The sequence below is a fragment of the Topomyia yanbarensis genome, chromosome 1, assembly GCF_030247195.1.
Source record: "Topomyia yanbarensis strain Yona2022 chromosome 1, ASM3024719v1, whole genome shotgun sequence".
NCBI lineage: Eukaryota > Metazoa > Arthropoda > Insecta > Diptera > Culicidae > Topomyia > Topomyia yanbarensis.
The window spans coordinates 142965282-142981285 of record NC_080670.1 but is presented as its reverse complement, the minus strand read 5'-3'; the positions used below and the strand labels follow the sequence as shown (position 1 = coordinate 142981285).

Below are 16004 nucleotides of genomic sequence, written 5' to 3'. Positions count from 1 at the left end.
AAATTGATCGTAAGTTAGAGGAAGCAAGCAACAGTATGAAAGAGGATCAGAAATTCCAAATGCCCGATTGTATCAACATTGATGACGAGGAAGCAGATTTCGATTTGGATGAAATTGCTGCATTGTAACAGGCAGTAATAAAAGGTGGTGATGCGTACTTTGGCGGAGGCACCAATGTTCAAGCCGAGAGTACTACGGACAATAGTTACAAATCAAGGAGAATCATTTACGATGATAGCGCTGACGAATCAATGGGTCCGAGTCCAGAAAAACAGACTAAAATTGAACAGATAGTAGAGGCAGTAGAGCCATCACCAGAAAAACCAACAAGGGCTGTTCAGCCCACTTTCAGATTCAAAACGGCCAATAGTTCAGCAATGTCCGGAAACAGGCTATCAAACAAACGAATAATTTATAATGATAGCGAGGACGATGATGTTGGCAAAAGGTATGCGTTGCTGCTGCTGAGAAAAAATTGAGCAACGATTGTTTCGACACAAGGCATTAAATGCATTTTGGAGGTCATGTTTCAAATAAATATTTTTTTAGTTAAAATAAGATTAATGATAAACCGAGATTGTTGTAAACATATCGAAGCCCTGATCAGGAAATTCATATTTGCCTCATTTTTGCAGCTTTCGGTTAGATCATTCGGTCTTGTCGGTTGGATAAATTCTACTTATATGTTAAAGGTTAAGTATCATGGCTCCTGCAATTTATGTTTAATGGCTTAGGTGTGGGTGAAGGGAAAACAATGAGTCTAGTTACGTACGGTATGCAAACTAGGCTCCATGGGGGATCCAAGACATGTGTTATAAATCAAACAATAAATGTACTGAAACTTCCGAGGTAAAACGAAGTAAACCTGCACTTGAAGTAGTGTTTACACGTATGTTTGCAGTAGTGTGTACACTTTTGGGATATCCAATTGGGTGTGAAATGTCCAATGATTCTTGTAACGATCTCGCCGTAATTTCTAGTGGAAGTGCGACTTTTAACAGATAGTTTATTGGCCCTTTTCAAATTGCACGCGAGGAAAGATCTTAGGGACCATCCATAAATGACGTAGCATTTTTTGAGCAATTTTTAACTCCCCCATCGTAGCATTTCATCACAAACTTCTAAATACCTCCCCTGGTGATTACGTAGCTTGACGGTAACTCTACCTACGTAGCATGACAAGACCCCCTACCCCCCCCTGTCGTCACACATCATCACAAAATACAAAACTTCCCCTCCCCCATATAATGCTACGTCATTTATGGATGGTCCCTTAAACACTAATCGCTTAACTAACTGACTGCTAAACAATGATGGATTCTTTATTATCATAACTGATTTGTTTGATCCAATATTGTGTACCAGCATTTCGATTGGAGAGCTGCATCGTACTGAAAAAAATAGTGAAGGTACGAAAATTAGTCAATCCGTCAAGTTAGCTATGCTTGTTACTTTTACCAGTACTGATGTCCTAGGTACTAATCATCATGTGACAGCGTTTCTGCCACCCGGGATGATGTTGCTTGATGATGTTGATGATGAACCAAGCTTCCAATGTGCTGATCGAATGTTTTGACACCTGCATTTGTCTGTTGAGCGCAATTAGTTTTTTTTACAGAGCCATTATAACTAATTAGTTGCTGACAGGACTAGTTTCGGTTAGCGGATTTTCTCCTGCTGCAGTTGAATACTTCCCACTCCTCTGCCATGGTGTAACGTCTTGTAATATATCTGCTGCGGGTGGAGCACGTTTTCCATATGGCCAAAGTCTTCGAACGGGAATAAGTATGCTGCACAGTTGATTATGGTCGATAAGTATAAACGTGACGTGACTTCTTCGTTTGTACAGCAAGAGGTAATCATACTGGATGGGTCGCTTATCTACTAATGACCTAGTATCCACATTTCGAATAATATTGGCTCTCGCTCAGCTTAATGGTGACAGATTAGGCCGCGGATTTTGGGGGACAGAAAACAGAGGATAACACACGATTGGCCTGTTTGCGCTCCCATCACATGTTTGTTCTGTAGATTGGTAAAGTCATTTTGATATTAAAATGAACAACTGACGAAAAGAAATTTGTGGGTGAAACTTACCGAAAGAAAAAGTTCCTTCCGAGCACCTTGCTGTTGTGTTTGCGGTTGTTGTGTTATATTCTGTTGCTGCTGTCGAGCGATTTGTGGCCAATTCGATCTGAAAGAAATGTAAATTTTTTTAGAGCGATGTTCAGGATTTTTACATTACAATGTTCTAAACAAGGTATCTTAACGAAATTTAAAAAATAGCTTACTGCACAAACTGAACAGTGGTTCCTTTTGCTTGCGATGCTCCCGCTTCTTAAAACTGTATTGTGTACTGTTACTGTTATACCTAAAGGTGATGTTGCTGTATCTACTGCTGCGGAATCTGGACGATAATTCTAGTTTGTTATTGCTGATGTAGCTGCTGCTGTTAGCCAATTGTCGTCTAGGTGCGGTTGTTAAATTAACGTCAAACCCTGTGGCAGAACCGTCGTTAGAACGTTTTTGTTACCGACTGATCGGATGATGGAAAGGCTACAGCTGCTGGGAAATATTCGTGATTGACGCTGAAATAGTAGCTATTTTGGTTGGGATGGTTGAATCACCATTAGTGTTAAAACGGATATTTTGGGGCAAGTAACTGGTAGAGAACAAGATTGGGATTTTACAAAGATGCATTTTTGTGTCTGGCTACGATTTTACTAAACCACCACTGCAGGTGAAAATAGTAGCACCCGCTACCAACAGGAAAATAAGCCGCAAGTACTTCTGGCTCCAGTTAGCACGCGTCTCAAGTGACAAAACCGGTTCTAATTAGTATCTTTTGTGTCACTGGAACGAATACTAATTAGAACCAGTCAGAATTACGTATACATATTTGGGTACTTACCATATCTTGTTGATGCGACACCATTTTTTTCATTGTTTTTAATCACATGCGTAACTAAGGCTACTATGGTAACGGCTGTTCGAATTTTTTTTCGAACTTTCAACGCTTCGAATATAGTTATAACTTTTATAGACAATTATAAATAAATATAAGGGGATATAAATAATATAAAATCAGGCGAAATATTTTTATAAAAGAGTGTCACACCCTAGTTGGTGACTATATGTCCATTTTATCTAAAAATGGGGCTACTTTCCTCCATGCCCTATTCAAGTATATATTACATAATCTGTATATTTGTTCTAAAATTTACTCTTTTTTTGGGATTTGATTCTAAATAAAAGCAGATTTTCATTAGCGTATTAGTTTGACAGTTTAAAAAATTACAGTAATCGATCATTTGCAAGTTGAGTAGATAAATGGTCTTGTTCTTGCAATGGTGCAAACATATAAAAACGCTATAGTTTCTAGAAGTATTTAAACTATGTGTATTGAAGCAATTCATTGTGAAATGACAGAAAGGGCAGCGGAAAATAGTACTGCAGTAAACGCGAATGATTTTATGGCTAAAGCCTTAATAAACAAAAAAGCTCCTCAATATATTGGAAATGGATATCTCATCAAAGATAGATGAAGTGACGTGCCCATTAAATATAACAGCCCCATTCACATTTTTGCCGAAAATACCTCTGCACGCCGAAACAATAAAAATACTACGAGAAAAATACCAAAACAAGGTAGTATAAATCATAAGGCTCAATATCATGAACAGTGCTTTTCTCGGCTTGCTGTTTTTCGTTGTTGGACTTATTGACTCAAGGGTACTGGATGCGTGTTACGCAGTTTTTGAACACACTCTTTTATTTTTATGAGCACGACATTCATTTACATTCACACATAAATAACGAGCTTAAACTTTAAAGGGCTACACACCCTCTTGAGAAAAAAATTGAGGAAAGTTTGTTTTATATGTAGCAATGAATTTATTACAACAAAGTTATTGTTTTTTGATAATACATTTTTCAGTGAAAACACAAGCATGAGTTTTTGAAAAAAAAAAATATTAGAAATGGGTGGAGTTATGGCCTTTTTCTCGAAACCATTTTTTTTTAATTTAAGAGGCTTGCGGTGCGGTGATCGCGATAGAAGTCCAGTAGATCTACTAAAATCCTAAAGCCCGAAAAATTCCATTAGTATAAGAGTATTGCTCGTACCTTAACGATTAGTTGAAAAAAAAAATTCCTGCGTATGGGAACGTTGTTTCCAAAAAATAACAGAGATTTAGGAAAAAATGGCGTAAAGTCGTAAAGTTGTTCTTTATATCTCATGTTCCATCTCGATTTTCCAAAAATTCTATTTAATGTCTTTGGAGGTACTTCTGCTACATGTAAAACTGTATGCTTTCAGGTTGCGTGATCCTAAATCTTGGGGACCATACACTAATTACTTAAGGGCATATGGGAGAAGGAGGAATTTCTAAATATCTCACAAATTCTTATCTGAGGGGGAGGGAGGGTTCGTCCCTTCTTACGTAGCATCATAAACTATGCGTGAAAAATGAAATGAATAAGAAAGATATTCTTTTCATAAGAAAAGAAACTATTTCTTATTATTATTTTCAGAAACTATTTCTTATTATTATTTTTTTTATTTTTATTATTTTTGCATATTAAACATTATGAGCACATATTGTACATCATGGTCGAGAAAAGGCGGACCTCGAATTGAAGTGTTTTAAAACGATAGAATATGATTGTTAAATTAGTTAGGAATTTTGTTGATTGTTGCCAACGTAAGGAGCGGCTTAATTGTCGATGGTTTTTGAGCAGTTGCAGCAATTTCCTGACTCTTGGTGGTACATTGTTCTGACCTTACAAGTTAAGAAGTGTTGATACATAGTGTCGGATATTATGACGCACAGGTCGTAACGTCCCAAAATAGTGAGCGTCATAACGTCCCGGACATTATGATTATGGTAATATCGACAGTCCCGATCTTCTCTCGGGTGTTAATTTGTATGCGCCTCCTCGTGTTCTTCGCAAACCCACTCTGTTGTGGATCCCTAGACACCGTACTTCATATGGACAAAATAATCCACTGGAAAGATGTTGCCGCAGATTTAACGAAGCTTTCACAGTGTATGATTTTAGCGTTTCCAAGCATAGATATAAGTTATTAATAAGAAATATATAATTTTAAAATGTGTCTGTACGGTGTACACCGAAGATAAGAAATAAATAATAATAAATAATGACGTACGCGAGTGTGTCATAATATCCGAAGTTATTTTGTGTCGCACCGTCCGAAAGTAGTCATGCATCATAATATCCGGGATCTTATCACGTACACTGATATTGGTATGTTATGACACAGAGGTATTGCGTCATAAAATCTGGGATAATATGACATAGTCATTGTTTCGGATATTTTAACGCAAAGGTACTATGTCATACTGTCCTAGGTCATTCATCATTGGGACATTATGCCGCAGTTCTTATGCGTCATAATATCCTACTGCGACATATGATCTTAAATTGAATGTGCGTCATAACGACTGGGACATTAGGATGGAGTAAAGGAAAATTTATAAATCGAATTTGTATGATTGATGCCAAATGTCTTTGAAATACATGAAAAGTCGAGATTTGATATAACCTCGAAAAAAAAAATTTAGAAAAAATTTGACTATGTGCCTATGGCACTTTTGGACAACCTAATTCCGGCCGCAGGGCTAATTTTTTTGGCTAAGAAAGGTTTACTGAATAGGGGTATGCGGTGAGGGGTTGACATTACACACAACCATTTTCTACACTCTTCCCCCTCAAGCCGCCCAACAGATCGCCCTCAAACGAGCACCACATCCACTCTCTTCAGACCCACACCTCTCTCATGCCAATCACCTTCACCCAGCAGGCATACCAAGATAAGTAGGAGGTGATTCGGTTGAGGGTTTTTCATCCCCTCCACATCACACACAAACATGCATGATAAAATAAGCTATCCGAAAGACAACATTGAGCTAATGCTGTTTAAGCTAATTAAATATTTTATATTTTTGTTTCAATGTTTCGAAATATCCGTATTTAAGAAAAACCAGTGAAAAATTTGGTTTGAAATGATTTTGAGTTGAAACAACTTTAAAATTGAAACTAATTTATAATTTCTTAACAAGTAGCAATTTTTCGACAGATTCCGTACCCCCCGCACTCCTGGATCCACCGCTGGTTTCACGTCGACACAGAGCATCTCAAGTTCGTGGCTGTCGATTCATTGTATGTATGTGCAAATAGTACTAAATATGTAATAGACATTTCCATCATTATATTGAACATAGACCAGCCATGGAATTGTAGTTTGGACAAATGAGAAAGGCACAATCGCACGAATAGGTGGATTAAAACAGGTTCTTCTATCTTGTCAACAAAAACCAATTACAAAAGAAACATCCTGTCACCGGCACCGTGTACTTGGATGGATATTAGATGTAGCTTAACGTACCGACTTCACCTTTGTTATGATTGACCTGTGGATTCTGCCCCAATCACGCTGAGCATGTGACATTCCCTTGGTATTTGGTATGCACTTTCACACCGATAAATCCTGGTGGCCGGGCGCCCAGAGATTCAAACATCTTAAATCGTACGCGCTTTTCAGAATATCTTTTATCGAACTACTAACAAATATCCTCCACCGTGATACCTGTGGTAGCATTCATTCCCTGTCCTTCCGCGATCTACGTTCGGGCCTGGTCGGCACCGGCATTGATCAATAAACACTTTGGGATTACTAGGAGTTGCATATTGAAGGATGTTTCGCTGCTCTCAAACCTAATTATCTACTGATCCCCTGTGCAACTTCAACTAGTCCAGATCAAAAATGGAGTAGCAGGCAGGGATGATAGCACAAGCTCAATAACTTTATACATGTTTTCAAATTTCATACTGAGTAAAGCCATGTCAAGTGATCCTCGAATTTTTCGCAAAATCACCGATCTTCATGAGGTATATTTTATTGTATAGGGATTATGGTGAATAGCTTTTGGTATAAATATTTCGTTACAATTCCTTTTTTTCTTTAAGATATTAACCCTTAAACTTTATTGCATGATAAAATTGAAAATTTTATATCTCAAAAACTACTGAAGATAATTCAATGAATTTTTGCACACTTATGGCATGATATTTGCACTATCTTATAAAAATATTTTTACTTTATAATTGCGTGAATAACGGTACTTTGCATCTATTTAAAATTTTCAATTGTATTTTTTCTTGGGGGCCATGCATAAATGACGTAGCATTTTGGGGGGTAGGGAGGATATACCAAATTTGTGACGAAGTGTTACGAGGGGGAGGGTAGGGTCAGAAGTTGTGCGACGTAGCATTAAGCTTAAAACCCATTGTTTAGAGAAAACAATTTAATGATCATCCTTTTTCAAGAGAAATAAATTTAAATTCAAACAAGTTACTTTTGATGCGGTTTTTCATGAGATAAATTTTACGATTCGCGGAATTACAAATTCGCAAAAATACGAAAAGATTTTGTATGCGGATTTAACTTGCTACATTAGTTAGCTAATGTTTCTAACTAGTAGACTTAGTTTGGAAGCTGTATTAAATTTTCACTTCGGATTCAACCAAACAGAATTTAGTAATTTGGATGAACGTATGCTTCTTAGAATCATTGGCAGCTGCAGGATTGTGATTTGTCATGAAATGGGCTTATTTTGCACGCGATTTGCTGTTATAATTAAAATGCTGATAGGGGGTGGGTGTAGCGTAGTTGGTAAATCGATTGCCTTGTACGCAGCGCACCTGGGTTCGAGTCCCGACCCCGCACATAGGGTTAGAAATTTTTCATAAGAGATTTTTCTAACCCGAAGAGGCGAATGACCTTAAGGTTAAAACCTCAGTAATCGAAATAAAAAAAAATTAAATGCTGATAAAAGTTGTCAAACATGTTGAAAGGACATGTATTTAAAATAATTGAAAAACATTTGTAATTTTTTTTTTCATCCCCCGATCGCTTTGCATGGGACAAGGGGTAGGGGGTATGTAAATGCTACGTTATTTACGAGGGGGAGGTTAGAATTTTGTGACCAAATGCTACGAGGGGGGAGGGAGGGGTCAAAAATCGCCGAAAAAAAGCTACGTCATTTGTGTACGGCCCCTTGTGTTCTTCACGCTAAAAATTTTCAAAACGTATTTTAAGTTATGCGGCAATCTTTCACCTTCAATAATCTGTATTTATAATTTTTCATTTTTGTTCCTATCGAGAGTTATGGAGGATTTTGTAACAGTGCGCTGTTTCAACGCACGGCCCACTTTGATGCAGCCCGCGAGAACGTTCATATTGGCAACGTCGCACGTCACTACGTCAGAAAGCGCATCGTGTAGGAAGTGCGCATCGCATGACTAAAAGAAACCATATCTCTCGATTGGCGCAAAAGGGCAAACTTTTCAATACGAATTATCGAAGGTAATTTTTTTCCGGATATTTTGAGATGCGTTAAATTTTTTTGACTGAAGTGCACAACGAAAATTATCGTTGTTAAATATATTTTTTATTTTTATAATTTAATGCTACTAACGATTAACATCTTTAAAAACACTTTTGTTAGTCAAAATACATCTACGTTATATCCAAATTCTTTTTTAGTCTACAACATTACTATATGAAAGTGGAAAATCTTATGCCAACAGCATTTTATTTCACGTTTTTATTTTCACCGAGTGAACAACGATGTGTCTTTTGAAAAAAGTTTACATAAAATCTGTTGTTCAATCGCATCGATGTTGGGGTTTTTTATCACTATTGCTTCTGTTAATTCTGTTGATTGGTGGTTCTCCAAGTTCTGGTACGATATTATTTATTTTTGTCGAATTTCAATTATTCATCAACGATCTTTATTTCAAAATCCTCGTTACAGTTTTCCGCGTGTACCTGTTGAGTCATCGAATATTCCAGTTCCATTACTTTGGCAAACACTATAAGAAGAAAAATTAAACGCGTAAATTTTCCTATATTTTAAACGCGTTATAGTGGAACCCATTACTATAAACATTGGATGTAAAATCGAAAATTTAAGGAAAATTGTGTTTTGTTCATGTCCATATTTATTTTCGTTGTATTTTTTGCGCCCATTACGACATATGCTACACATGTGGTGACCAATATAATTTTTAAATTTATCACTCCACATGGATGCCATAAAAACAAGATACGACGAACATATTTATGAATTTTTTTTAACGGAATACATCATTCGTGTGATCGACCCATATTTATAACATAAATCAATCGAATGTTTTTTTGAGCAAATATTGTATATCTTGAGATAATATAGCATTTCGTCCAGTTCTCTCTATATGGGAAACACCCAAGTGCGATCGAAACAAAAACAAACGTCAAAACGTTTTCTCACTCGCACTGATGCAAATTAAATGAGCGCGTAATTTAACGCACGACCCGATGACGCATGGCTGAAAAGGCGCTATGTGGATTTAAGAAAAGATTCACAATCTACCTCTTAGACAGAACCAAGTGAAAATAAAACGTGGTGAAGTATGTCAATTTGTGAAAAATATGCTAACGCAGATTAAAACATGCCCACTGCTCAACTTTGCTCATCGGCTGGCAATAACCGAGCGCACTTGTCCGAGGTATTGAGTGACAGAAAATTAAATAACTCTTGAACAATATAATAACGCTAAAGAGCATGCAAATTACTCAGAAAACATTCACTTTCAATTATCCATAAAGAAAAGCTTGTCTTTTTGCTTTAATCTCAGAGATGCCAATTTTGAACATGAGATACGCTCCTTCAAAGCGATGCGCATTAGGACGTTGCGACGTGCGGCATTGCCAATATGTACGTTCTCGCGGGTTGCATCAAAATGGGCCATGCGTTGAAAAAGCGCACAGTTACAAAATCCTTTATAACTCTCGATAGGAACAAAAATGAAAAATTATAAATACAGATTATTGAAGGTAAAAGATTTTTGCATAATTTGACATAAGTTTTGAAAAATTTTAGCGTGAAGAACACAAGAAGAAATACAACTGAAAACTTTAAATAGATGCAAAGTACCGTTATTTACACAATTATAAACCAAAAACATTTTTATAAGATAGTGCAAATATCATTCCATAAGTGTGCAAAAATTCATTGAATTATCTTCAGTAGTTTTTGAGATACAAAATTTTCAATTTTATCATGCAATAAAGTTTAAGGGTTAATATCTTAAAGAAAAAAAGGAATTGTAACGAAATATTTATACCAAAAGCTAATCACCATAATCCCTATACAATAAATTATACCTCATGAAGATCGGTGATTTTGCGAAAAATTCGAAGATCACTTGACATGGCTTTACTCTACTATACTATAATTTTATCACAGAATATGATTCTAAGAGTCATTTCAAATAAAAGTATATTCAACAAAGATCTTCCAAAATGCAATAGTTGTCGAGAATTTGGAATTTCGCTACAACAAAAGAAATTAATTCGTGAAATAATGCCCTTGTCAACAGTTATTTGGGCTTCCTTCTTAAAAACTGACAATGATCAAATGGTTATCGTTTCAAAGACGCAAAGAAAACTTTTTTAGTATATTTGGTTCACGGAGAAGCTTTCAATAAAAATGTTTTCAATAAATAGTATTCTTTCCCTGTAACTCGTTTTCAGATTGTGTTGCGGTATATTATACGGCAATCGAACAAGTTTTTTTTCGAAAAGGTTACAAGTAAAAACTTCCACGCCTTTTAAAAAAATGCTCTTGAGTCAAAATAGTTTCTTTGAATGTGGAAAATTTTTAGGTTTCCATGACGATGAAATGCGTAAAGTTTCATCTGAGTCTAAGATGGTCGATCACGATTTTAAAGATTTACTGACGGATTTTCGTGGTATTCCTTAGCTGGACTCGTGGTAGCCATCTTATTACCTTTTCGACACGAATACTGTTTCAGTCGTTCCATTTAGCGTTGATTGACTTGTTTATTTTAGCGTGATAAAACATAAATAAAATGCTGAAAAGTCTATATATATATATATATATATATATATATATATATATATATATATATATATATATATATATATATATATATATATATATATATATATATATATATATATATATATATATATATATATATATATATATATATATATATATATATATATATATATATATATATATATATATATATATATATATATATATATATATATATATATATATATAAATGCTGCAACACCGCACGAGGGCGAACGAGGCGCGATATAAACAGGCACGGAACAGGCAGAACTCGGTTTTCCGGACCAAAAAGCGCCAGCAGGAAGACCGAGATCGCGAAGCGATGGAGCAGCTGTACCGCGCTAAAGACACACGGAAATTCTACGAGAAGTTGAACCGCTCGCGCAGGGGCCACGTACCACAGGCCGACATGTGCAGAGATACAAACGGGAATCTTCTCACGGACTAGTGTGAGGTGATCCAGAGGTGGCGGCAGCACTACGAAGAACACTTGCACGGCGATGCAGCAGACGACGAGGATGGCACGGTAACGCACCTGGGAGCACGCACGGAAGACATTACACTACCGGCTCCGGATCTCCAAGAAATCCAGGAGGAGATTAGCCGGCTCAAAAATAATAAAGCCGCTGGGGTTGACCAAATACCAAGCGAGCTACTAAAACACGGTGGCGAGCCACTGGCTAAAGCGCTGCACTGGGTGATTACCAAGATTTGGGAGGATGAGATTTTACCGGAGGAGTGGATGGAAGGTGTCGTGTGTCCTATCTACAAAAAGGGCGACAAGCTGGATTGCTGTAATTACCGAGCAATCACCCTGCTGAACGCCGCCTACAAGGTACTTTCCCAAATACTATACCGTCGACTATCACCAATTGCAAGAGAGTTCGTGGGGCAGTACCAGGAGGGTTTCATGAGCGAACGATCTACCACGGACCAGGTGTTCGCTCTTCGTCAAGTACTGCAGAAATGCCGCGAGTACAATGTGCCCACACATCATTTGTTCATCGACTTCAAAGCCGCATACGACACTATCGATCGAGATCAGCTATGGCAGATTATGCACGAGTACGGATTCCCGGACAAACTGACGCGATTAGTGAAGGCGACGATGGATCGGGTGATGTGCGTAGTACGTGTCTCAGGGACGCTCTCGAGTCCCTTCGAATCACGCAGAGGGTTACGGCAAGGTGATGGTCTCTTGTGTCTGTTATTCAACATCGCGCTGGAAGGTGTAATAAGAAGAGCAGGGATCGACACGAGTGGTACGATTTTCACAAAGTCCGTTCAGCTACTTGGCTTCGCCGATGACGTTGATATTATTGCACGAAACTTTGAGAAGATGGAGGAATCCTACATCAGACTGAAAAGAGAAGCCAAGCGCGTCGGACTTGCCATCAACACGTTGAAGACAAAGTACATGATAGGAAGAGGTTCACGAGAAGAGAATGAGAACCGCCCGCTTCGAGTTTGCATCGGTGGCGACGAAATCGAGGTGGTTGAAGAGTTCGTGTACTTGGGCTCACTGGTGACCGCCGACAATGATACCAGCAGAGAGATTCGTAGACGCATCGTGGCAGGAAATCGTGCTTACTTTGGCCTCCGCAAGACACTTCGGTCGAACAGAGTGCGCCGTCGTACGAAGTTGACCATCTACAAGACGCTGATTAGACCGGTAGTTCTCTACGGGCACGAGACCTGGACCATGCTCGTGGAGGACCAATGCGCACTTGGTGTCTTCGAACGGAAAGTGCTGCGTACCATCTACGGTGGAGTGCAGATGGAAGACGGCATATTTTTTTTTTTTTTTTACAATGGAGAAGACCTTTATGTCCTAGCCCAGTACACGTGCTAACGGTAGGGTCCAATCTACCACACGGGGTGCACTGGGGGCGTGTCGGACTCGAATGGTGACCAGCCATTAATACCGACTAAACTCCATTGGGCTCCGCCATCATTCCTCCCAGGAACTACCTCTCGGTATTACTTCTGGGGGGATGGCTGTACTAAGTGTACTCATTCACTCTCACTCACGCGATCATACATCCTGTATGAGGCTTACTTGGGTGCTCTCTTAATCACACTTTGATTCACTCTCAAACACTCCCACATGAGGCTGACTTTTGTGCTCACCTTTTACGTTCCATGCGAGGCTGACTTGTGTGCTCACCTTACTCATTCCTTGCTAGGCTTACTTTTGTGCTCGCCCTACCCATCCATGTGAGGCTGACTTGGGTGCTCACCCTATCACCTGATTCACTCTCAATCGTGCAACTCTATTGTACCTTTGTCACTCCCTCTGGCATCCCATGTGGGACATTATTCTTAGGCCCCACTTCTGACATACCATGCGAGGCTGACTTTTGTGCTCACCTTTTTCATTCCTTGCTAGGCTGACTTTTATGCTAGCCTCTACCAACCTGTGAGGCTGACTTTTATGCTCACCCTTAACATGCAGTGTGAGACTGACTTGGATGCTCACCCTTTCACTCCTCTGCCACGCCATGAGGCATCGATAGCTTAGTTCCAACATACTACGCTACGACCCTCCCGTCTTGGCATGAGGCAGTCCACTTATACGCCTATACACTCACTCTTCTGTCTTGCTTCGGGGTGGCTGGGTTTACCCCTTACGCGGTTGCCATTCGCTGCGCCAACCTACCTCGGCATGAACAGACCATTCACTCTCTTATTTTGCGCTTGGCCTTTTTCGCTCCAACTAACCAATCACTAGTTAGCCGTGCCCGCCGTCTGTTGCTCGGTTCGCCAGATTACCTGTAGCCTACTGGCAATCTGGATGGTAGCAGCCGAGACTGCGTTCCACTTCTCCACCGTTTGACACATCCGCTGAATAAGGGTATCCGGGGTTGTGTCCCAGCCACAGACGTCAAGCATTGCTCTTCTTTCGACGTCGAACCGATGACATACGAACAGTATGTGTTCGGCAGTTTCATCTACACCTGGGCAGTCCGGGCAGACTGGGACCTCCGCGTGTCCGAACCTGTGGAGGTACTGACGGAAACAGCCATGGCCTGACAGGAATTGTGTCAGGTGGAAGTGAACTTCCCCATGGGGTCTTCCCACCCAGCTCGATATGCTAGGTATCAGCCGGTGGGTCCACCTACCTTTCGAGGAGTTGTCCCACTCACGCTGCCATCTGGCGACCGAGGTCACCCTGGTGCGCTCGCGGGCTCCCCTATTTCCACGTAGCTCAAAGCACTCCTCATCTTCCCGAATGACCAGCCCGACTGGCATCATGCTCGCTATCACGCAGGATGCATCGTGTGATACCGTGCGGTAGGCAGATATCACTCTGAGGCACATCACGCGGTAGGTGCTCTCCAGTTTCTGTAGGTAACTGGTTACCCTCAGTGCTCTTGACCATGACGGGCCGCCGTACCTGAGGATAGATACGGCAACGCCTGCCAGTAACCTACGTCTACTGGCGCACACCTTTGAGCTGTTGGACATCATTCTCGATAGTGCCGCAACAGCAGTCGACGCTCTCTTGCACGTATAGTCGACATGGCTGCCGAAGGTCAGCTTGTCGTCTATAATGACTCCGAGAGACTTCAGACTTCGCTGTGAAGTGATCGCGACTTCTCCCACATGGATAACTGCATGTTGTGCCGACTTGCGGTTGTTGACGATAACTACCTCCGTCTTATGATGAGCGAGCTCCAGGCCTCTCGCGCTCATCCATTCCTCCACCGTGCTAATCGCGTGTTCTGCGGTTAGTTCTACCTCAGGAATTGACTCCCCGTAGACCTCCAAGGTTACGTCGTCGGCAAAGCCGACGATCTTGACCCCAGGAGGGAACTTCAGTCTCAGGACCCCGTCATACATGAGGTTCCATAGCACCGGGCCTAGGATCGAACCCTGCGGGACTCCGGCGGTAATCGGAACCCTTTTCTGACCGGCATCGGTCTCGTATATCAGTACGCGGTTTTGGAAGTAACTTTCCAGGATCCGGTACAGACCCACCGGTAGGCTAAGCCGGTGTAACGAGAGCGCGATGGCATCCCAGCTTGCGCTGTTGAATGCGTTCTTCACGTCGAGTGTCACTAACGCACAGTATCGAATACCTCGTCTTTTTCGTTGGATCGCTATCTCGGCAGTATTTATCACTGAGTTGAGAGCGTCCACTGTGGACTTACCCTTTCGAAAGCCAAAGTGGTTGCTTGACAGACCGTCCGTACCTTCCGCGTACGGGGTGAGCCTGTTGAGGATGATCCTCTCAAGCAGTTTGCCAGTCGTGTCTATCAGACAGATTGGTCTGTACGCCGATGGGTCGCCTGGCGGCTTCCCGGGCTTCGGCAACAGCACCAGTTTCTGCCTTTTCCATCTATCGGGGAAACGGCACTCGTCAAGGCATCTCTGCATAGCTTGCCTGAACATGTTCGGGTTCGCTATGATCGCTGCCTTGAGAGCGTTGTTCGGGACTCCATCCGGCCCTGGAGCTTTGTTCATTGCTAGGGATTTAGCCACTGCGAGTAGTTCTTCGTTGGTCACTGGAGCCACCATTTCGACCGTGCCTGCACTGTCTCGTAGTACAGGTGGCCAGGGGCTTGTGGCTCGAGACGGGAAGAGTACTTCGATAATCGTTGCCAACCGGTCCGGAGACCGTTCTGGGGGTGAGGAGCCCCCTTTGGTCTTGGCCATCACAATCCGGTAGGCGTCACCCCACGGATTCACGTTGGCACTCTCACACAGGTTGTCGAAACACGCTCTCTTGCTGCTTTTAATAGCCTTGTTAAGGGCTAATTTCGCAGCTCGAAACACTTCACGGCGGTTCTCTCTTGCATCCTCGGTGCGAGCTCTTTGCATCCTACGTCTAGCTCTGAGACAGGCTGACCGTAGAGCTGCAATCTCGGCACTCCACCAGTATACCGGGCATCTACCGTTTCTTGGCAGTGTTTTTCTCGGCATTGTGGCGTCGCACGCGCGTGATAGAACAGCTACCAGCGCATCCCCGCTTAGACTGTCGGTGTTGGCCTCCAGTCCCAGGGCCGCGGTGAAAGCTTCGCTGTCGAAGTGATTGGACTTCCACCCGCG

General features: G+C 41.0%; 1 long non-coding RNA gene across 2 annotated transcripts; it reads right to left on the bottom strand.

Annotated features, from left to right (window-relative positions):
- Positions 1-1245: 1245 nt before the first annotated feature.
- LOC131676369 (uncharacterized) lies at positions 1246-3048 on the bottom strand. Of its 2 annotated transcripts, XR_009303162.1 has the most exons (5): positions 2912-3048; positions 2292-2600; positions 2098-2194; positions 1459-2025; positions 1246-1391 (listed from the first exon to the last, which is right to left on the bottom strand). It is a non-coding gene; the product is annotated as an uncharacterized LOC131676369 (long non-coding RNA). The 2 variants fall into 2 exon arrangements; XR_009303161.1 differs by lacking the exon at positions 2912-3048 and having other exon boundaries at positions 2292-2882.
- Between the last annotated feature and the right edge of the window lie 12956 nt (positions 3049-16004).